Source organism: Rhineura floridana, chromosome 6 (genome assembly GCF_030035675.1).
Source record: "Rhineura floridana isolate rRhiFlo1 chromosome 6, rRhiFlo1.hap2, whole genome shotgun sequence".
Lineage (NCBI taxonomy): Eukaryota > Metazoa > Chordata > Lepidosauria > Squamata > Rhineuridae > Rhineura > Rhineura floridana.
The window spans coordinates 45,738,226-45,763,283 of NC_084485.1; the positions used below are offsets into that span (position 1 = coordinate 45,738,226).

The 25,058-nt window shown below is 42.3% G+C and overlaps 1 pseudogene; it reads left to right on the top strand.

The window, feature by feature from the left end:
- Positions 1–24,496: 24,496 nt before the first annotated feature.
- LOC133388245 (5S ribosomal RNA) lies at positions 24,497–24,614 on the top strand (annotated as a pseudogene).
- Positions 24,615–25,058: the final 444 nt, after the last annotated feature.

Below are 25,058 nucleotides of genomic sequence, written 5' to 3' on the forward strand. Positions count from 1 at the left end.
ATCTCACCAAATTGGCCCAGAAGGATACCATGGTCAATGATATCAAAAGTCGCTAAGAGATCAAGTAAGAAAAACAGTGTCACACTCTCCCTGTCTTTCTCTCAATATAGGTCATCCATCAGGGCAACCAAGGCCGATTCAGTCCCATAACCAAGCCTGAACTCAGACTGGAATGGGTCAAGATAATCTGTTTCATCCAAGAGTACTTGCAATTGCTGCACCACAACCCTCTTGATCACCTTCCCTAAAAGGGGAGTATTTACAACCAGATAGTAGTTGTCACAAACCAATGGGTCTAGGATGGGCTTTTCCGGGAGAGATCAGATAACTGCCTCTTTCAGAGCAGCTGGGACCACATAGACCACACTATGGATCCACTCGGTCAAACTCCCTTAGCAAGCTTTAATAAGCCAAGAAAAGCAAGGTTCGAGAGGGCATGTTGCTGGCTGCATGTTGCAAGCACCTTATCCACGTCATCAGGCCGCATCAACTGAAATCCCATGAAGGTGCAGAAGATGGTGCACTGGATACCTCACTGAGGACTACAGTAGATGTGGATGGGGCATCAAGATTGCTATGGAGGTGAGCAGCTTTACCCTCGAAGTGCCTTGCAGACAATTCACAGTAGGCTTCCGAAGGGTCTAAAACTCCATTTGCTCGAGTTGATGTTAACATACCACTGCCAATAGAAAAAAGCTCCACTATGTTCCTAAATCTTGTGTGCACTTATGGCTGGAATCAAAAGAAATGCATATGCAAGCAAAGTACATACATGTGTGTCTATTTTCCTTTCTAGCTGCAGCCACACATGCAGACTTTAATACATATTTGTTGCAATTCAAGGGATCTTATGTAGACACCTGTGCCCCCTTCTCACTAAAGGCTATATCAACATCCCCTCCATAAAGCTGCTGTGGTAGTTGGGGAAGTGGCCTGGAGCTCCATCAACTTCTAACATTATACTATGCAAGATATGTGAGTCAAAATTAATGGATTATAATCAGCAGGACTGTGGCAGGACAGCAATGCCTCAAGAGATTGGGGAAACCATGGGCAGGTTAGCCTGTTCCCCAGGAATGGCTGCCAAGCACTGCACTTGAGGACGAAGTTACAATTGGGACAAAACAGCCCAATCTTCCCTTAAGAGGAATCGAGTGTGTGTGCGCATGCATTACACACACAAGGTTGATTTCATTAGTACATTGTAAAGCTCAAAGGACCAAAACTTGTCAAGTCATATTGCTGATGATAAATTTTCTAGGCAGTTATGCTATGTGAATTAGGAATAGGCAAGAAATTTGATTCAGTTCACAGTTCAGGGCAAATCTATCAAATCTGCGCTTTCCAAAACAATCTGAAAACCAGAACACAACCATCCTTTGAATTTCACACTTGTTTGAATTTTGCAATGCATTTCTCCAACCAACCAATGTTTACAAAAATGCCTGTGTTAGGGGAAAATGTACATTGAAATGAATATATGATGAAGACAATATACAAAATGCATTATATGATGAGAAATGGCTTGCAAAAATGTTCACGTTAGTCAAAACTGCCTAAAATTGTGTCTGTTAGGTGAAATCCACACTAAAATGCTGGAGATTTTTCATGAGGATTTTTTTTAAAAAAAATGCAAATTGCTGAAGAAATGTGGAGAACTGAATTTAAGGTTGGAAAAATGAGAAACAGAGAGAACCAAAACTGATAGATCTTTCCATCCCTAGTGTAAAGGTTCCCGTATTCTACAAGGAATGTCCCCTTTTCCAGATATTTATTACATGCCTTCTTCCTTCCTTCTTTATCTGTCTCTTACTTTGATCACTTTGGCCATGTATTCCATTTTCAGCACTCAGACATCAACCATAAGTGGAATCTAATTTCTGTTTAGATGCTAATTCTAATCTAGAGACTGTCAGCAGATTTGACATCACTTCCATATTTGATATATTCACACAGTCTTACAAATAGTCAAATAGCTAGAGGATGTAATGGTAATAGATAGCCTGATATTGCGTAGATACTTGCAGCGGCAATGAATCTCTACACTCACTGAACCCACATTCCCAGCATTTCACTAACATATGATAATGGGGTGTTGGTTTTTTCCAGTTTAGGAGTTACCTATTCTCTATAAATAACTTTTTAACTATTTTCTTTTTGATTAGAAGGGACTGAATATACAGTAACACATCAGTTATGAAAAATAAATGTCCAATCTTCATTGGTAATCTAATATTTATTTTATAATCAATATTTTTTCACAGCAGTTCTGTTACCCACCCGGAGTGGCTAAATGGAAACAGGATGGCTATAAAGTACAAATTAAAGGTACAGTCCAATCCTGATTCAGCACCCACTTGCAGAAGGATCCCAATGGTTGCCCCAACCTCACCCCAGTGCATATCAAGGCATTACAGGGGATGGGAGATCTGTGCACCTCCCATATTTCCATCCAACCACTCTTCTCGATTACATATTTTTGGTGCTCCAGAGTTTTCAGTCCAACAGCCATGTATAAAAAGATTGGATCTGAACTGTACTGAACAGGGGCGTAGTCGTGTGGGATCTCAAGGGGTCTTAGACCCTTTACTTTTGGGAGAGCAAGGTCCCTATGTCTCCAGCATCCTACAAGCCAATCAGCATGAAACAGGAGTGTATTAGTCACTGAGAAGTGTCTTCTAACATGCTTTCTTGTCCTTTCCTGCTGATTGGAGCCAATCCGAGTAAAAGGTGGTGAGTCAGGCACTGAAAAGACTCTTCTCAGTGCTAACACTCTCCTCTTCCATGCTTCTTGGTTCTTAGGCATTGACAAGGATTTCATTCTCAACCCCACAGCAAAAAAAAAGCAGGGAGGGACATAGTTGTGATTAACATGAAGAGACTTCTGAATTTGCCACTACACTACTGGTGCTGAACATATCTTAGCCAAGCCTGTTTTGGTGGCAATTTGGTTCTGGTTAACCATAACAGTTCTGGTTGTGACATATAGCATAATCCAGATCCAAGATCCACTGGGATGAGTGAGCTTGGAACGGACAGATCTTGGACTGCCAGGGCTCAGCCAGGGCTGCACTCACATAACTCCCTCTTCGTGGCTCAGCCAGGGGTACACTGGCATAAGTCCTTCAACCCGGATGAGCTGGGCCTGTGCTGGCTCTGCCAGTCTCAGTTGGTGGAATTTATTCCAGTATAAGTCCCAAGAGTGGGATGTGGCAGGGCAAGGCAAGGACAGAGTTACACCTGTTGCAAATCCCTTTCAGCTCGGTCACATGACCTGGCAACCCCACAGAACTAACACCAGCGAAAAGGGTGGTGTAGGTCAAACTCTGTTTTAAATACTTGTTTTCCCTCTGCCAGACTTGGGCCAGCTCAGCCAGCAGTAGCCCCAGCCCTGAATATGGTTTGGGAATAGGGGTAACATCACCTTATCTTAAACCAGCATAAGTTTCACTAGCTGTCTATATTTAAGATTGCTCTGCTAATACAATCATTTTTAAGTGCTTAGGTAACTGCAGTAATTGCTGTTTCCAAGCAAAACAACTTTATTGTATAGCACATATACCAATGTGCCTTACATGTAAATATTTTGGAAGAAATATGTCATGAAACACCTGACATAGATAGATGCTATTTTTCATCCATAAACATTTGCCAAATGTGTAATTTTCTCCAAAAAAGTTGATCAATTAATCTAATCCACCCAAAAGACTGTGCTACTGAAGTCACTGAGGGGCACCACCAATGCATGGGTGAATGCTCTCTGTGCCAGTATACACATGCTAGTATTAGCCAATCTCTGTAGCCCACTGGTGGAGTTTTGCATGATTATATAATCTGGCTGGGCAAGGTGGTTGACCCTACATTCAGCATGCAATGTGGCTGACTACACATTCAGCACCTTGTGAGGGTGTTCCTTTACAGAGCCCTATGGAGTGGTCACAATACATTGTCCCTTCTGCATTTCATAGCTACATGTAGGCATAATTGTAGAAGCTTATTTTGGCAATAAGTGGTACATAAATTAATACCACATCATCAGCATCAGCATTATTGAGACATGCACATACTATGTTAGACTGCAGTCCTTCTGGAAATATATGTTTTACAGTGTCCTATATGTGTATTTAAAGCTTCATGTCTACAATGGCTCCTCTGGATTACAGTCCATGAACATGATGCTTAAAAGATCTTTACAAAAGGATGTTTTGCATCCGCAAAATTAAGGGAAAACACAAACTCATCCACAGCTGGCATTTGACTCCACATGCTCTCTGCAGACTCCCGTGTTCAACCTCATCTCAGTGTTGGACAGGGTGTGGGGGTTTGGCATCTATTATCACATGTGGTGGTTTGTGAGTTAGTGCAGCATTTTTGGATGAGGTTGGCCTCATTACAGATCAACAAATACTTCCAGACCCACTTATGTCTCTGCTATTGGTTTTTCAGGATGATGGCTTGAAGTTGCATTCAAAAGATCTGCTTGTAACTTTAATGGTGGCAGCTCAAGTTGTTATCACCCGTCAGTGGAAATATCTGAATATACATCTAATGGAGCAGTGGTATCAACAAGTCTGATATATAGCATCGATGGAAAAGCTAACTCAGCAGAGAAGGTAATGATGTTATCCTAGTAGGCAGGATACATTCCATATTAAGTAGGTTTCATTTATAAGTCATATGGCAGTAAAAAAGCATGATTGGTCACCACTTTCAGTCCATGCTTCTTTGGCTTTGGGCAGTTTACATAAGTTGCCTGTGCTTTAGGATTATTGCCATATTTAAATTTCTTTGACAACTCATAGCAGCTAATATTACTGAAACTAATACAAGATGGCTCCTTAAAATTCCATGTATATATTGTTTCTCATGAACTTGAAAATGATACTAAAATGTTGATGATAAAGTATTAATGGGTGCAGAATGTAGGTAACTATTCATGTTTGTCGGATTTAATAGGATCAATAGATTTCCTTTTTAAATTTTCCGCAAATTTATTTATTTACATTAAATCAATTTTAGATTGGACGTGATTCATTGTGATTGTTTTCTTTTGCGGATTTTTAATGTATAAATTACTCACTGAATATTGTAAATTGAAATTCATGCTGAAATATTTGTATACTGTAAATTGCAATACAATTGGGGGGGGAAGTAACTTATTTTTAAAAAAAGATGTTAAAGAACTCCAAAACTATAGAAAAACTTGAATTTATGTATCATGCATTTAGCTACAGCATTTCTTTGCCCCCTGATAACTGAAATTATCTGGGTGGCATACAAACCTTAAGTGAAATACAAAGCAAAATGATACAGTTACAATATAAAATTGTAATTTTCACAAATACCCCCTTTTAGTGATTGAGAGGGTTGTGCAATTGCAATTGCAAGTACTCTTGGATGAAACAGATAATCTTGTCCCATTCCAGTCTGGGTTCAGGCCTGATTATGGGACTGAATCGGCCTTGGTCGCCCTGATGGATGACCTTTATTGGGAGAAGGACAGGGGGAGTGCGACCCTGCTACTCTTACTTGATCTCTCAGTGGTTTTTGATACCATTGACCATGGTATCCTTCTGGGCCAACTTGGTGAGATGGGTATTGGAGGCACTGTTTTACTGTTTTTCTCATTAGGGTCGCTTGCCATGGAACCGTACTTACAATGGTTCTGAGTTTATTAAAATCAGCTCTGCTGAAGTCCAGGGTGCGAATATGGCTACTCTCAGCTTTTGCTTCTGTTAAAATCAAGAATTCAAGTATGGTGTGGTCACTTTTCCCCAGAGTTCCTGTAACTGCCACTTCATCCACCAAATCATCTCTATTGGTTAGAATCAAGTCAAGGATAGCTGATCCTCTGGTTGCTTCCTCCACTTTCTGTAGGAGAAAGTTATCTCCCACACAAGTCAGAAATTTATTGGAGGGTCCATGTTTGGCAGAATTGTCTCCCAACAGATATTGGAATAATTGAAATCCCCTATTACTACTACATCATGCCTCCTCGAAACATTGGCAATTTGCTTTTCAAAAGTTACGTTCTCATCTTCTCCTTGATTGGGTGGTCGGTAATAGACTCCAAGCACCACATTCCTTTTATTACTTACCCCATTAATTTTAATCCAGATACTCTTGGTGGAGCTACCAAGCTCATCTTCCTGTATTTCTATTTAGTATGTCGCCCAGAGTGGCTGGATAACCAGCCAGATGGGCGACTAATAAATTCAATAAATAAATAAATAAATAAATAAAATTCTGTGCAGGGATATATATTTTTTAACATATAGCACGACTCCACCTCCCTTTTTATTCCTTCTTTTTGAACAAGTTATATCCTTCAATTGCTGTATTCCAGTCATGGGAGTCATCCCACCAAGTTTCAGTTATACCTATCAAGTCGTAATAGCCCTCATGTATTAAGAGTTCAAGTTCCTCCTGCTTGTTTCCCATGCTCTGCACATTAGTATACAGACATCAAAGACCATGTGATTTATGGCTTAGCTTCCTTACTACATTTTTCTGAGGACTGTTACTGGTCCCTATTACAGCTGATCTCTCTGTTCCCATTACTGTGCACAAGCCTTCATCAGTCGTTACCACCAAGTTTACATCTCCCTCCCCCTTAGGATTCAGTTTAAAGCCCTCCTGATGAACTTCTCCATGCTCTGACCAAACACATTATTCCCAGTCCTTGTGAGATGCAACCCATCACTTGCCAGCAGTCCATCTTCCAGGAAGCACAGCCCGTGGTCCCAGAATCCAAATCTCTCACATTGGCACCATCTTCGTAGCCATTCATTCACATGGAGTATTTTTCTTTCCCTTTCTACTCCTCTTCTAAGTACTGGAAGGATGAATGAAAAAACTATCTGGGCCCCAAAGTCCATGAGTTTCCTTCCCAGAGCTTCAAAGTCTGATGTGATTTCTTCATAGCTCCATTTGGCAGTATCATTTGTTCCCATATGGATGAGGAGAAAGGGATACCTGTCAGTGGGCTTGATGAGTGATGGCAACCCTTCCGTCACATCTCTAATCCGTCCTCCTGGTAGACAGCATACCTGGCGAGTCCACAGATCTTCTCTGCATACTTGGGTTTCGATCCCATGCAGTAAGGAGTCTCCCACTACTAGTACTCTTCTTGTTGTGGGGCGTGGTTTCATTGTCCCTGCTTGATTGGGCTTCAGCCTCTTGCTCGTTGTCACACGGGGTCACCTGTAATTCTTCCACCACAGGCTGTCCTCCAGCCTCCTCCTCAAGAGGTTGAAAGTAGTTCCATAGTTCCACTGGGGAAGGGTGTCTTCTAGCTCTTCTGCTCCTGTCACCCTTTCCCACGGCGTTCTCCACTTCGGTGTTTCTCTCCAAAGCAGTCTCTTCTTCTGCTACCACATGCTGTTGCTCTTCCACCTCCACTTCTCTTTGCTGCTGTTGTTCCAGCATTCTGTCTAAGAACTCTTCATCTTCTCTTATAGTCCTCAGTGTGGCCACCCACCATTCCAGGCCTCTCACTTTTTCTTCCAACAGTGCCACGAGCTTACACTTGTTGCACGTGTACACCATGTTGTTCTCAGGCAAGAAAACAAACATGGCACACACCTTGCAGGTCACAACCACTGGAGTATCGTTCCTGTTCATACTCTTCTACCTTTTGTTTCTTTCTAAGTACTTGTTTTGGAGCTGCCTGTGCTTTGTCCTGTCCTACTACAGGGTAAACTTGAGAGTTCCACTGGTATGCAGTGCGCTGTACAAGAAGAATTAGTCATTTTTTATTATTATTACTTTTAGGGACCTCCCCCTTGACCTCCCCTGTGGAACTCCTTTGTCAAACTCCTGTTTGCTCTCCCTGTTCGCTCGCTCTCTGAAAGCTGGCTTGCTTATATGTCCTCACCTGTAGACCAACTGACACAGCTCCCTCTGTTCTGCTCTGTTAGGAATCAGGAAACAGAATGAAAGTCCCAGCACACACAGCTGCTGCTTGTTGCCCTCAGCAGTTCTCAGGCCACACCCTTAACCAATAGCAAACAAGCCACACCCCTTCCAATCAAGCTGCTATGGAGCCCTTCAGAGCACACGGCTTCGAGCACACGGCTTCAGAGCCCTCTTGGCCTTTTTCCTTTCCTCGCTACATTATGTGTCCAAAGTATGATATCCTCAGTTTCATCATTTTAGCATCTAGTGACAGTTCTGGTTTAATTTGTTCTAACACCCAATTATTTGTCTTTTTCGAAGTCCATGGTATGCACAAAGCTCTCCTCCAACACCACATTTCAAATGAGTTGATTTTTCTCTTATCTGTTTTTTTCACTGTCCAACTTTCACATCCATACACTGAGATCGGGAATACTATGGTCTGAATGATCCTGACATTAGGCATATCGAGCAATCCTAAAGAAGTGGAACAACTATACCTTATTTTATATGAGAAGACAATTTCTGTTGCTGCCCCACTTGAACTGACTACTCGAAGATTTACATACCCACTTAGCTCATATCAGCACTGCTCACAAGCCGGTGCTCAGCTATTAGAAGGCCAGACTACTGTGCCATGAGATGTCTCTTACAGTCCTCCCAGAATGAAACAAGCTTATCACAGACCTCACATTTTACATCCCTTGTATCTGTCACCAGATCTGGCAAGCTGTTCAGAGATGGTGGCATTGATAATACGCTGGAGAACTCAGCCTAAGCTGGCATGTTTCTGCACAATTATCACCCAAGGCTTCTTTTTTTGCTGGCATTGATGAATAAATATGTGCTGCTATTTTTCCACACTTTGACTCATGAGTGAAAGAAGCAACAATTGCTACAGCCATCATTCCCATTGTTCAGTATTTCTAACTGGAATAGAGAAAAGTAGATTCAGTTCAATTTGTCATTTCATTTCATTCCCAACCTTTGCAAACAGTCCCCTCCCCTTTTTATCCTCACATTAACCCTGTGAGGTATGTTAGGTGAGAGATAGTGACATGTGTAAGGTCACCTAGTGATACCCATAGCTGAGATTTGAATCCAGGTCTCCTCATCCCTCATTCAAAACTCCAGCAGCATTGTCACACTGACTTTCCTGCTGGCACTATGGCTGCGTACACACCATACATTTAAAGCAGATTACTTCCCTCCCCCCCAACAAAAAAAATCCTGGGAACTGTAGTTTGTTAAAGGTGCTGGGAAATTAAGCTCTGTTAAGGGCAAACTACAGCTCCCAGGATTCTTTGCGGGAAGTCATGTGCTTTAAATGTATGGTATGGACACAGATTATATCCATTTCACATTAAACATACTCAGTGGCTAAAGTTTTCATTTCCGCTTTCTTGCCTGCTACAGAAACACAGGGTGGAGACATGCTTACTGTTCTGCTGGTTCCAGTGCAACTCCACCTCTCTTTTCTGAAAACGGGCATGCAACACTAGTCAAACCCTGCCACTTCTTACTGTAAAACCTGGTGGGGTCAGCTTGGGTGCATTTTTTGAAAAAAGAATCACTTCAGATTTCACAACTAATCGGCAGATCAACCTGTTGCCCCTCCAGGTGTAGCCAATGGAAACAACTAGTGTGCTCATAGCCACAAGTGAGCATCAGATAGTCATGATGTGTAGCCCACTTTTATGCATATTTTCCCAGAGGTAAGTCCAACTGAGTTCAATGGTTCTCAAGTATGCATGGGGTTGCAACCTGGAGCTGCAATATTTAATGTACTTGCTAAAGAGTAAATCCCATTGAACTCAGTAGGACTTATTCTGAGTAAATATACTTAGGATTGTGCACTCAATCTCAGTTAAATCAGTGGGAATTCAGTTAATTGTGACAAGTACCATTCTATTTAGTCATAATAACTGACTTCAGCAGGAGTTGTTCTGCCAAGCTAGTTGAAATAAGACGCAGACGCGAAGGTGTGCTTTTCTTTAATAGGTGTAATGGAAAGTTTCAGCTCAGAGCACTTCATGAATCAGCTAACAGGTAACACAGGATTCAGCATCTCTGCACTGTATAACTAGGCATGACTACACTGGTCCCAGGATATGGTCTGAAGGCAGATGAGGCTAGCACCTTGCTGAAGCTAAGCAGGGTCAGGTCTGGTCAGTGCCTGGATGGGAGACCACCTAGGAACCATATGTAAGCCACCTTCGGTTTCTATCATGAAAAGAAAGGTGGGGTATAAATGTAATAAATAAATAAATACCCAGAGTTAAGACGTTGTTGCAGAAATTAGATACGCCCCCTTACAACCCTTAAGGAAGTGTGGGCGGGCTCATCCCACTTACATGAGAAAGTTGTCCTGGATGGGAGCGTGTGTGCATGCAAGCATTTCTCCTCAGTGGCACAGTGGGAATCCTTTCAGCCTGCCAGCGCAGTAGTCTACATGTCTGAGGCAAGGGCAGTAGAGACACTTCAGCGAGGTCCTCCTCCTCAGGAGGACAGATGCACAGTGACGATGGCAGGGTGAGTGAGGAAGGGAAGGAGAAGAGGCAGCCTCCTGATCTGGTAGCACTTCATCAGTTGTAACTGGAACTACGGGGCAGAGCTGTCACTGTCAGCAGCACTGGAGCCTTCACCCTTAACCCCCTCTGAATGCAAGTCACTGGGGCCCTCCCCCAAGTCCCATTCTGTCTCCTCCTCTTCGTCCTCATCACTCCAAGACCGTTCCATGGGATTTATGACAGTAGGTGCTATAGGTGCAGGCCCTATAGCATGCACCAGTAGCGTGGTGCATGCTATATGGCTGTGATTTTTAATATTCCTACTTTTAGGGACCCCACCACAATCTCCCTGTCATGAACCTGTAATGGTCATGAGTTATTAAAAATCTGATAACAATACTTTGGCTCCAGTAAGGGACTCTGGGAGATGGTTACAGTTAGAAAAAACAAGCCTTTGCTAATTTGTAAAGTTAAGTTTCATTTTCCAGCTGAAGACGGTTAGAAGACGCCTTAACAAGCTGCACCTGGTTATCTTTGCTGATTAGCAAGTGCCTGGCACCCAAGGTCATTCTTGGCCTATGCAGTTGGAAAACACCGTTGGGAGGGGGGCCTGAAGGCGCGAAAATGTGAGAAACATCGAGAAGAAAGTTACATCAGTCAATTCCTGATTGGTCAATTAATCTTGGACCGTTAGGATCCTTTTCCCTTAAGTATAGGGCTAGGGACCTATAGCCTTTGTTCTCTGTTCTCTGCCTATGCTGACTGGCACCAGAGTTCCAAACCTTTTCTGCTTTATGGTTCCTGGGGTTGCTTATGGGAAGGCAACCTAGGTCTGGTCCCATTGCTTTATGTTGAACATCCATCTCTCTTAGGAGAGGTGCCACGCAACCAACTACCTCGTATGTAAGTAGTTAGGTGAGATAGTTTGTTATTTTCTTGTTGTGTGTATGAATTCTCTTGTAAGAACCTAAACCCCTGTTGGGTGAATGGTCTTAAAGGATTACTTGCTGCTATATGGTATGTGCACTTATATATTTTACTAAAGCTACTTCTATTTAACCTGGTGTGTTCATTTGAGAGAAGGGGTGGTTCTGAATTCAGTGTTTTGACCCAATCTCAGTCACTCACTACCAAAGAGGGTTAAGAAGTTAAAAGCTTGGATTTTAAGTGTTAAACCAGAGGTGCCTGGCAAGGAGTGTAACTGTGACTCTTGCCTTTTAGGACCTTGGTTTTATATACCTTCTGGGCTCAGAGATCCCCTGGCTCTGAGTGGACCAGTATACAGGGGTGGTGGCAGCCTACCTTCTACCTTGCAGGGTTGTTGTGAGCGTACACAGCCTTGGCAAGGGTGAAGTAATAGCTTTTTGGTTCCAGTCTCATTTCCCTAAGGGTGGGGGTCTGAGCCTGATGCATGATCCCGGGACCCTGAGGGTCGGGCGGGCATGACATGGTGGTAGCGGTGGGATCGAAGCCATTCCTGCTCTTAAGTGAACACGCTGTGTGAGATAAGTGCATTGCAGCAAGTTGTAAATTTTAAAGAGACTTCTGACACAATTGGTTGTTACTTTGGGTAGTAAGGTTAGTGCAGAATGTCGCAAAAGATAAAAACTAGATCTCAAAAGAATGGAGCCGAGGATGTGCTCCTGGCAGACACTGCGTTGCCTAGTCAGCTTGTTCAGCTGGAAGAAGGCGCTGCTGCTCTGTCGTTTATACCTCAGCCTTCTGTGGATGACAAGGAGTTTGTGTCTAAGCAAACTGAGGATAGCGAAGATGAGGAGGAATCAGATTTGGATGAGGAAGAGCTGCCTAGGAGCATGCAGCGCTACCTGGCTAAGCAAATGAAGCTGTTGTCCCTGCAGTTCAAGGCTATGGAGGAAGATCGCCGGAGTAGGGAAAGCTTTGCTCGTGAGATGCAACAACCGCGAGGAGGAAGACCAGACCTCCATAAAAAATCTTTTCCGACCTTTCGTGAGACAGATGACATCTTTACCTTCTTCCAAGTTTTTGCTCACTCTTGTAGAGATCAAGGTGTGCCTAAAAAGTACTGGATGAGTGCTTTACGCATTAATGCTGAAGGCGAGTTGAGAGAACTGTTGAACTCTTTGCCACTGGAGTATGCAGATGATTTTGACTACTTTTATGCTTTGGCCAAGTCTCACTTTGCGTTAACATCAGAGGATTGTTTTCGGCACTTAGAGGCAGATCAAAAGAAGCCTCGGGAAAGCTTCTCAGCTTTTTCTGCACGGATGGGCAGGAACGTGGAACGTTGGGCAGACACAGCCGAGGCTGTAACCCGAGAGGAGGTTTTAGATCTGTTTGCTAAAGAACTGTTTTACAGACGCCTCCCTCGAGATTTGATGGCTCTGGTCAGAGACCAGCAGCCCCGTTCTCTGACTGAAGCAGGCATGCTAGCAGATCGTATGTTTAAAAACAGAGCTGGAGAAAAGTATACTTTGTTTCGGAGACCGGAGTACGTTCCTGTGAAACCGCCGGGGCGAGAGACTGCAGGTATGCAGAAACCAGGGCAACCGGCGAAGGGAGAGAAAGGGGGGCCTGCTGGCTACTTCAAAGTGCCTTCCGCCCGGCCCGAGGCTGCATTGCAAGAGAAGCCCCGTGGAGAAATAATTTGCTTTAAATGTGGGAAAATCGGACATAAGGCTAATTCCTGTTCTGAAACCTTGCTTAAGCCCAACCCTGCTGGGAGGAAGAATCCAAGGGTTGCTCCAGTTGCGCGTGTAAAAGACTTAGCGTTCCCTGGAGCGGAACTCCCTGAACTTTCTTCTTGGTCGTCAGCAGAGGAGAATGAAGGAGCGGAATCGGACTTTGTATTTTCTGCCTCAAATTCACAAGACTGTCCTGAGACTCCTCATGGATCTGTAGTCAGAGCCCTGCCGGTGAGTGTTGTACAAACTGTGTCAGGGGACAGAGAGGGAGGAGTAAAGAACAGTTTGTTTCCAGAGAAAGACTCCCCAGGACCCCTTTCATTGGAATGTAAAGAATGGGTTCAAACGCAGTTTTCCGAACCCATATATGTTAACTGTATTAAGGTCAAGGGGCGAATAGATTCAGGCTCAGAAATTACCAGTATTGCGGAGCGGCTGGTCAAGCCGGAGCAATATGTTCCAGAGTTACAAGTGGCTGTCACAGCGTATGGACAACAGACAGTGCAAGTGCCCGTAGCTGAGGTGGTGCTTTCATACAGAGGCTGGACTGGACGCCATAGAGTTATAGTTCATTCGGATGACCATTTATGGGATGTTTTAATAGGAGTTGATTTGTTGTTCCTAAGTCATCAAGAGACTGTACGTGAAGCGGAAATAAACGCTCTTACCAGGTCTCAAACTTTGTCACAACCTATAGAAGACTGTGTGGGGAAATGGCCTCTGGATGGCGAGGAAGAGAGGGCTGCCGAGGGGAGAGCTGGGACCCTGCCCGAACAACAGGGAAAAAACTCCTTGCAACCCAGTGTGGGGGAGACAGAGGAATGTAAATTACCGGCAGCCAGCTCTCAAGCCTTTAAGGCAGCTTTATTGAAGGATGAGAGTTTGCAAAACTGCAGAGAAGAGGCCGAGAGAAGCCCTCCTGCCTTATCAGAGACTGTGAAAGTGAGATTTTATTGGGACAAAGGCTTGCTTTATCGAGAACATGTACCTGGGGGGAATTCTACGGACTGGCAACCAGTCAGACAATTAGTTGTGCCAAAACCTTTTCGCCTGGATGTATTGCGGCTGGCCCATGATGTTGTGACTGCGGGGCACCTGGGTGTGAAACGGACTTTGTTTTCTGTTACCCAGCATTTTTATTGGCCCTCAGTGGCTAAGACTGTTAAAGAATATGTAAAATCCTGTGATATTTGTCAACAACTTGGGTATGCGCGTGATCACCCCAAGGCACCCTTACAAGTGTCCCAGATTGTGGCAGAACCTTTTGCTCAAGTGGCTGTGGATGTGATTGGCCCGGTTAATCCAACTAAGACTGGGAGAAGATTTATTTTGACTGTGATTGACTTTGCCACGAGATTTGCTGAAGCTATTCCTTTGAGATCCATCACTGCCCCAGTCATTGCTAAAACCCTGTTGGAGTTATTTTCGCGTTGGGGGTTTCCCAAGACTATTCTGTCAGACCGAGGGCCGAGTTTTGTGGCCAAGTTAACTAAAAAACTTTGGGAACTTGCTGGCATGGAACATCACATTACGACTGCTGGTCACCATTCCTCGAATGGGTTATGTGAGAAAATGAACGCCACTATTAATAAAATGTTAAGGGCGTATGTGTTAGAACATCCTAGAGAGTGGGATGTAGCTTTACCTTTCCTGATGTTCGCCTATAGGGCTACTCCCTCTGCCAGCTTGGGCTATAGCCCCAACCAGCTAGTTTTTGGAAGGGATCTGGTGGGGCCTTTGTCATTACTCAAGAATGAGTGGGAAGGAAGGTTGGAAGCTATGCCTGTGTCGGTAGTAACTTACCTCCAGAGGTTACAGAATATTTTAAGAGATGTTTTGGCTGTCGCTCATGAGAATTTGGGGGAGGCTCAACAACAGCAGAAAGCCCATTATGATGCTCAAGCTAAAGAAAGACACTTTGTTGAGGGGTCAGAAGTTTTGGTACTAAAGGCCCAAGTAGACAATAAGTTATCGGTGGCCTGGGAAGGCCCTTTGATTGTCAAGGCCCAGTTGAGCGACACCAATTATCTGCTAATTGACCCTAAATCCCATAAGAAACCTAAAGTATACCATGTGAATATGATGAAGCAATATTTTTCTAGGAAACACCTGGTTTTGACTTACACTCCTGCTTTGGAGGTTGCTGAAGATGCTTTATCTCGGTTACCTGTTCCAGTTGACTGACATTTGATTCATGCCCATTCCACGGACTGATTTCCCGGCTCTGATGACCTCTGGACTGTTTTTAGACCTTGTTTTACTCTTTTACGCTTTTAACATGTTTTATGGACTTTTATAAGATTTCATGGCTTATGACCTTTTTTGAACCCGGACCCGCTTTTGGATCACCCCATTTTTTATTCTATCTCTTTATTTTTTAATAAAGTCTTTTTTTGGGGTGTTTTAGGGGTCCCTTAATTTTTTTTCCTTTTGCTGTTACTTTGCAATTTAGTATATATTAAGAAGGCATAAGTCAAGAAGTAGCTCACTTGCTTAAAAATGTATTAACTTGTTCTTTTTTCTTTTTTCTTTTTTTTTAAATATATGCTGTATATAGTGCAATGTTGGTGGAATTTTTTTTTATTGTTCTCTTATCCCTGGTTGCTGTGGCGATGACGCAGAACTATCCAGAGTTCTGACATCATCTTCCCCAAAAGGGGCGTGTCATGAACCTGTAATGGTCATGAGTTATTAAAAATCTGATAACAATACTTTGGCTCCAGTAAGGGACTCTGGGAGATGGTTACAGTTAGAAAAAACAAGCCTTTGCTAATTTGTAAAGTTAAGTTTCATTTTCCAGCTGAAGACGGTTAGAAGACGCCTTAACAAGCTGCACCTGGTTATCTTTGCTGATTAGCAAGTGCCTGGCACCCAAGGTCATTCTTGGCCTATGCAGTTGGAAAACACCGTTGGGAGGGGGGCCTGAAGGCGCGAAAATGTGAGAAACATCGAGAAGAAAGTTCATCAGTCAATTCCTGATTGGTCAATTAATCTTGGACCGTTAGGATCCTTTTCCCTTAAGTATAGGGCTAGGGACCTATAGCCTTTGTTCTCTGTTCTCTGCCTATGCTGACTGGCACCAGAGTTCCAAACCTTTTCTGCTTTATGGTTCCTGGGGTTGCTTATGGGAAGGCAACCTAGGTCTGGTCCCATTGCTTTATGTTGAACATCCATCTCTCTTAGGAGAGGTGCCACGCAACCAACTACCTCGTATGTAAGTAGTTAGGTGAGATAGTTTGTTATTTTCTTGTTGTGTGTATGAATTCTCTTGTAAGAACCTAAACCCCTGTTGGGTGAATGGTCTTAAAGGATTACTTGCTGCTATATGGTATGTGCACTTATATATTTTACTAAAGCTACTTCTATTTAACCTGGTGTGTTCATTTGAGAGAAGGGGTGGTTCTGAATTCAGTGTTTTGACCCAATCTCAGTCACTCACTACCAAAGAGGGTTAAGAAGTTAAAAGCTTGGATTTTAAGTGTTAAACCAGAGGTGCCTGGCAAGGAGTGTAACTGTGACTCTTGCCTTTTAGGACCTTGGTTTTATATACCTTCTGGGCTCAGAGATCCCCTGGCTCTGAGTGGACCAGTATACAGGGGTGGTGGCAGCCTACCTTCTACCTTGCAGGGTTGTTGTGAGCGTACACAGCCTTGGCAAGGGTGAAGTAATAGCTTTTTGGTTCCAGTCTCATTTCCCTAAGGGTGGGGGTCTGAGCCTGATGCATGATCCCGGGACCCTGAGGGTCGGGCGGGCATGACACTCCCTGCAACATTAGTGATGGGACAGCATCTTCCCCTACATCTGAAGGCAGCATGCTCTTCTAGACGGTGCAGAGCAGGTCATGTACCATATATAGCTCTGCCAACCACCTTACCACCACTCCTCCAAGCCCCATAGCACTGGCTGCCTGAGGAAGTCACTTCACTATATCAAACCCTGTGGCAATAAAGCCCAACAAGGTTAAGCATTCTTTCTGAATTAAGGCCTGATCTGAACCAGCAGTAGCAGTCATTGTGGTGGGGCAGAACTGCAAAGCCATTCTCCCCACACCAGCATCGCTATAGTTGACCTGGATGGTGCTAAGGCAGGACAGGGTGCTTGTGAGGTTGGGGCTGTGCAGTTACACTGAACTATCTTCTCCAGTACATCTGTGCAGCCCCGACCATTCTGCTGCCTTGCCTTAGCCCAGCGCCATTCAGGTAACCTTAATGTGATGCAGGTATAGAGAGGCTTTGCCCCTCTACACTGGCTGCTCCTGAAATGCTCTACTCTGTAGCATACACAGATTTGACCTTAATGTAACTGCTTCCTTTAGTGCAGAAAAGGGTGTTGGGTGCTCTGTTTCCTTATTGATGCTGCCATATCCATGGGGATAGCCCAATTCCAAAAGTATTCTTTTCTTTTGTTTTCTTGTAAAATGATCTCAGTGGGAGGGAGAAGTAAGCAGTAGCTGCTGTCAGTTATTTGACACCAGCACCATCTGCCCACTGTCCTAGCCTGTCTTAAATTAAGGCCTAGAAAACTTTTATGAACTCAGGAAAAAATGAGTGATCTGGCATCTGGATTTCCCACTGTTTGCCGGTAATTAAGTTTGTCACAATCTTGACGGAACTGGGAACAATCAAAAGAAGAAGAAAGGGAGGACGCAGGGAAGGAAAATATAATAACCATCTCTCCTGAGCGGTTTCACTCTGATTCTTTCACAAAAGAAGCGATTAAAAGAAATAATAGCATTTCCAGGGCATTCCCTCCCGCACTTCCACTCCTGATGTAAATTAAACCTAACAATTTGTAAGTGATTATTTTATAAGGCCAGGTAGTGCCATTCCAATATTTACTGGGCTGCGTGCCAAGTTCTGATCTCCTATATCAATTCAGATTGAGTCTCCAATGGTTTCTATTTCCTTAACTTTAAAGAAGGAAAAGAAAGTAAAACATCAGTAAAGGCATTGCTGGATAATGGAGTAGAGAACTTTGCACTTTTTAAGGAGTCCTTCAGCATAATATATGTGATTCTTTTTTTTAAAAAATGCAGTTCGTCCTAGACATCCGGCTGTAAGGCCCCTTAAACCTAGCACTGTCAGATGTGCTGGGGTGGGAGGCAAGGTTAATTAGGGATGAAATGATCCATCAATTTCATTTTTCCAATCTTCAATTCAGTTCTGCAGAAATTTGTGAGGTTTTTTTAATCCTCATGAAAAATTTTCAGCATTTTAATGTGAATTTCTCCTACTGAACACATTTTTGTATGCAGTTTTGACTAACGTACACATTTTTGCAAGCAATTTCTCCTGATATAATGCATGTTTGTATGTTATTTTCACTAGTATATTCATTTTTATTCACACTTTCCCTTGATTTATCCATTTTTGTTTGGTTGGGGAACTGCATCACAAAATCCAAATAGATGTGAATTTTCAAGGATGACTGTGTTTCAGTTCTTTGTTTTGGAAAGTGTGAATTTGCTAAATTTGGCTTTAAATGTGAGCCAAATCTATTTTTTCCCAATCTCTAATGGCAGCTGCTGTTTTGTTTTGTTTGTTGTTTTGCCTACTGGTTTTGAGTCCAGAATGCAGGGAAGGACCAAAGATGAATGAAACAGAGTGTAGAATTCTTCCCCCCCCCAAGCCTAATCAAGAAGTGATTTGTGCCTCGTCATAGAAACTGTTATTATGGGACATTAAGATTTCACTTGTAAAAACCTGCACCTTCAAATTATGCTTCCAGGAGACTGTCTGTTAATGGGCTTGTGCCCAAGTGGGAAAAGATTAAGTCCCTGTCCCAGATGAAGAAATAACAGCCAAGCATCCTGCTATTTTAAACACACAAAGAAACAGGAAGAAACCTTGTTCTCTAGAATAAAGAAACTTAAAAGATAAACTTGATTCGTATAAAGAGCTCAAATTGTTTATTATGTTAAAAAGCCTACAGAAAGAAACATCTCTTTTGGATGCTATGCAATAACCTCAAAATGAAGATGTTGGGGGGGGCGGTTCTCTTTTTGCCATTCACCTTTTAGTAATGAATAGAACTGATTGATTCCTGTCTCCCTGCTTTACTAACCAAGAGAAACTGCTTTAAGATTAAAGTTACACTTTCAAGCCGAGCTTTAACAATGAGACAGGTATCTGCATTTATTGTTTAACAATAAGTACAGGGACAAAGCAAAAAAGAGTTCCCTGGGAAGAGGGATTGATTCACTCTGAGAATTGTAGCTCTGTGAGGGGAATGTTGTTGTTGTTGTTATGTGCCTTCAAGTCTACTACGACTTATGGCGACCCTATGAATCAGTGACCTCCAAGAGCATCTGTCATGAACCACCCTGGTCAGATCTTGTAAGTTCAGGTCTATGGCTTCCTTTATGGAGTCAATCCATCTTTTGTTTGGCCTTCCTCTTTTTCTGCCGAAGGAAGTGGGGGGAATAGGGCTCCCCTAACAACCCCTAGCATCATTTACAAACTACAGTTCCCAGGATTCTGTGGGGGAAGCCATGATTGCTAAAGTGTTATAATACTCTTTTAAATGTAAGGTGCAGATGTGGCCTAAGGCTTTTAAAAGGAAATAAGAAAACAATGACTAAGTCTATCCATGGCTCAAAATGAACCCATCTCCTATATTGAGAAGTTTAGTTCTGATGGCTAGATGACAGCCACAATCAACAGCAATAGCAATCACCATCAGGTCCTGTTTGTGAGTCTCCTGGGACATTTGGTTGTATGTTAAGATTAGGGTCGCTAGGCTCAGGGCCTGAGAATGATTCTGTATTTTCAAGAGAAGAGAAAATTCAGTCCAGTGCAGGTTTTCTTGCAACACTATAATGGGAAAAACCACAAGATGAAATTCTCCCTTCCCCCTGCACAACTTTTTTTTTTACAATAATTTTTATTCAAATTTTCATAAAACATACAAAACAAAATCATAAAACATTCAAAGACAAAAAACAAAACAAAACAAAAATGATTAAACAAAAAAATAAAATGTTGACTTCCCATTTGTCGCAGATCAAATCAGTTATAGGTCTACAATATATAACAATCCTGTCTCTTAAATTATATTATAAAATCACTTTCCTCCAGTAGTTATCTTAATTAATCATCAAATCTCATAAACATTACTTTATTCTTTCCACAAAAAGTCAAAGAGAGGTTTCAATTCTTTAAGAAATATATCTATCAATTTTTCTCCAAATAAACATGTCGATTAATCCATCTCGTTAATAATAATAATAATCTTATTGTCATAACCATAGTCCAAATAAACATATTGATTAATCCATCTCATCAAAATCTGTTAGGTCCAATAATTTCAATAGCCATTATTCCATTATCCATATTAATTCCATCTTCCATCTTCAATAGTCCTGTTAAGTCCAGTAATTTCAGTGTCCAATCTTCCATTATCAGTATTCCATAATAATCTTGCTGTCATAGCCATAGTCACATAATAAGAGTCTGATGGGAATTTCCTCTATCCCAAATATTTTCTTGCCATCAATTCTGAATAAGTTGCTGAAATATTGTTGTAAAGTCATATCTCTGTTCTTCTTTTTTACAGAATGCACTGGCTCATCTCTTGAGAGTTTTTCCATTGTCACATGGCTGCAGTTAATTCCATAGATTTTCTCTATATCAAGCTCCATCACGTCATTCCAGTCCAGAAGATTATCCAAGCCATTGATAACTTTATCTCTAATATCTTCATTAATTTCTTCAGAGATAACGTTAAATTCCAAACAGTAGATTTTATTTCTAATATCCATAAACTCCAGATCTTTTTCCAATTCCACATTTGTTCCAATCTCCAGGGCTTGTATCTTCCCTTTATTTTTTCTTTTCTCATCTCTGATCTCATTCTCCTCTCTCACAGGATCCCCTATTTCTTTAAGCTCCTGCGTCATTTTGCTCAGTTCAATTTTCAGCTCCTTACTGCCCTGTCGCAGGGTTTGTTTCGTTATCTCAATCTCATCCATTATTTTCTGAAACATAATTACTTCCAGATTCTCAGCCACTTTCTTGATTGCCATTTTTAAAACCACGAAAACAAAACAAAACAAAAATAAAGAAGAACCACTTCTTATTTCAGCAACAATTGGGTTAATATTCCAGGCTTGATGACATCACAGTATAAACAGAGCAGCCTGCCTTATCTCTCTATGTTCAAGAATACAAAACAAATTTAGTTCCCAGCATCAAAACAGTTAGTGGCGTCGTGAAGAAGCAGATTCGTCAAAATAAAATAGACCAAAAAGAGAATAGTCCCAGACAATATAATGTTCCTCGGAATAGAAATCCCTCTTCTGTTTATATCTTTAGAATGCACTTCCAGGACAGCTTTTTGCAATAGAAACAGAGATAAGCTGTTAATTTTGTGAATAACAGAGAAGAGTTATAGCTCACCCAGAAGTTCTTTAAAGCTGATTCATTTGACAAATCTCTTTTTGCTGCAACAATTTAAACCAAGTAAAAAAAATAATAGAAAGAAGGGTGCTTGCCTGTTAGTCTGTTTTCTCTTTGAAGAAAAGATAAACGTATCGCATTAATCAGATAGAGCTTGTTCGGAAGTCCGTCCGGCATTGCTGGCTGGACCTTTTCTCATAAATTAATGAAATCCAGTCCTCCCAACAAAAACAGGCTTTTGAGGTTGATCTCTACGTTTCTCCCTGCCCGGGAGAAATTTCATCAGTCAAAAAAAAAATGTTCTGACTGATTTATATCTGAATAAGCTTCTTCTGAGGCGGGAGCCTGTCTCAAAAGCAGGCACAAGCGAAGTCACCCTTCCCGGAAGTCCCCCCCTGCACAACTTTTAAAGATACAGAAGACCTCTTGGTTGCCAGGCCCAGCCTCCAAGAGGTCTTCTGCATCTTTAAAAGTTGTGCAGGGGGAAGGGAGAATTTCACCTTGTGGTTTTTCCCATGACAGTGTTGCAAGAATACCTGCACTTGGCTGAATTTTCTCTTCTCTTGAAAATACAGAATCATTCTCAGGCCCTGAGCCTGGCAACCCTAGTTAAGATGGACAGAATACTGAATAAAATGGACTTTTGGTCTGAGCCAATGAGGTTCTTATGCTCTCTCTCTCAACTAAACTTTAAAAGCAACTTTTGTTAGTCTGCAAGATTGCAGTTTGGTTTTCCCCAGTGGTGCTGAATGCTGAATCTTTCTCTCTTTTGGCAAACAATTTGTTTTCCTATTGTTAGCTTTCTTGGTTGTAAGTTGTTTCCCCCAAAGATGAATACCTGTTTGGTCTGTTTTTTGAACTTGAGCTCCAAAGCAGCAATAGCTGCAGGCACCAGAGCAGAGACTGCCAATCTACAACTGAGTTGCTTTGAAGTGAGTTGTGTTATCCATGCTACAGCACTGTATACTTTACTAAGCTGACACACTGGGAGTTTAAAAGGATTTTCTTTAACTATGTCAGGTACTTTTACTAGGTATGTTTACTCAGGATTAAAACCCACTGAATACAATTGGACTCACTCCCTAGTAATAGATGATGCATATACTAGTGGCTATTAGCCATCATGCTTTGTGGAACCTTCATGCTCAGAGACAGCATGGCTCTGAAAACCAGTTGCTGGAAGACAACAGCACAGAAGTGTTATTGACTTCTTTTGCTTGTGGGCTTCCAGTAAGCATCTGGATGGTCACAGTTGGAAACAGAATACTGAACTAGATGGTCCAATCCAGCAGGGCTGTTTTTTATGTTCTCAATGTGTTTTGGTTTGCAGCCATTGTCTATTTTCAAGTTGATTCTTCTGGAGCACTGCTAGTCTCCATGTCAGCTCTTGAGGAATAGCAGGCATCCCATTCAGTACTAATCAATTGACCACATTTTAATGAATAGGACAAACATCACAGCAGAAAGATTAGACGTTTGTGCTATGCCAGTACATGTTTTTCTACTGTGAAAACTAAGCCAAGGGAGTACTTCATGGAGAAATGGGTTTGAAGTATCTTTCCAGCCAGTGGATATAAAATGTTGATATGCACATTGGATTCAGCCTGCCCACATCTGAAGATCTTCTGTAGAGACCCTTCTCTAAGTACCTTCTTTATCAGAGGTATGCTATGCAGTTGCTAAGGATAAGGTGGCACCTTGACTTTGGAATGACTTCTCCAAGGAAACATGTCTGACACCAACAGACAAGCAAGCAACCATGCAGCAATTTTAGAATATAGTCTGTTCTTGAGATTGGACCAAATCAGTTCTAAGCAACCTGTCTAAGGTTTTGACATGAGAACTGTGATGGCAAGCACCCAAAGGACTCTAGTCCACCTTGTTTTGTGGCATGAATACCTTATAAAGCAATCTTACTTGCATATATTTAAGATGTAGAACTGTCACTAGAAAACATATTGGGACCTATGGATGGTCTTGCTTTCAGAACTGTTTTCTGTACCCACCTTAATCACTTTCTGCTGTCTTAAAAAATAGGCCTACATGATATAAGCAGGGCGCTCACTGAAAAGCAACAACTTTGAACAATCCTAGATGTTGCCTTGAAGGGAAACTATATCTAGAGTGAAAGACTCTCCTCACTAATCAGTGTCCTGTTTGGAAAAAGCCGCTGACACATCTCTGTCTAATACAGAGTTGACACAAATATTTATTTTGCTTATCTATGACTTCCTAGCTCCAGAAATGATGATTTGCTCTCCTAGGAAGAAGCATAATCCTTAGTTAAATGGCAGTAGAGGGAAGACACACCAAAAAAAGCCAACTCCTTTGACATAAATCTCCTGAGCCCTCAACTCTTTTGAATTTGGAGTATCCATCGCAAATGATGAGAGCAGAGCCTTTGGAGGGTCACAAGGAGAGATTTACTTTGGAATATTTATACTTGTCATTCTATTTTTTCTCTAGGAGCCAGCAATAAATAGTGGTGTCAGCCTAAGAAATGAGAATGTTTTCAGGTGATGCAAACATATAGCTCACTGTGAGGGAGAGCAGTGAAAAGTTAAATAACATTTGCAGACACTTCAAGGTAAAGGATGGACAGGGAAAGGTAGCCAGGGGAGTGGAAGGAACAGGTAATACCTGCCAGTGATTGGAGAGGGGCCATTTTCTGATGATGAAGCATGTGTTTTGCATGTGAAAGGTCTCAGGTTTAGTTCCTGGTAGATCTGGGGAAACCTGTTTGAACCTCTGAAGAGCTGCTGCCGGTCAGTGTAGAACAGGGGGGCAATGTGATACCCTCCACATGTTTTGGACTCCAACTCCCATCAGCTCCAGTCAATATGGCCAATGGACAGGATGATGACAGTTGTAGTCCAAAACATCTGGAGGACACCAGATTGGCTACCCTAGGGGAGACAATACTGAGCTAGATGGACCAATGGCCTGACTTGGTATAAAGGCAGCATCCTATCATGGCAGGCTCTACCATAATACACTGTAGGGTGTCATTTGGATGTTATAAGATGGTACTGCCTATGGCCATACTACCTTGAACACGCCCGATCTCATCTGATCTCAGAAGCTAAGCAGGGTCAGGCCCGGTTAGTACTTGGATGGGAGACTGCTTGGGATATCGGGTGCCGTAGGCTTAGAGGAAGGCAATGGTGAACCACCTCTGAATACCCCTTACCATGAAAACCCTATGAATATATCCAAAAAAGATTCATAGGGTCACCATAAGTCGTAATCAACCTGAAGGCATATAACAACAAGATGGTACTAAATGGTTAGTTATTCAATTATTGTTGTATTTCCAAGACAGGGCAGAGGGGGGGATTTTCTGCCTCAGGTGCCAGAATAGCATAGCTGGCCTCAACGCAAATTCTATGTACCTTGCTATCATTTCTTTCTTCACTTTAAGGGTAGCAAAATGTCTTGCACTGGCCCTGTTTCCTATGTACCACCTAGAGCAGTCACTCCTAAATGGTGTAACAGGGCACACAAGTGTGTCATTAAAGAACTGCTAGTGTGGCACACAAAATTAATTAAGCGGTTAACGTAGGGATAGGGAATCTGTGGCCCTCCAGACATTG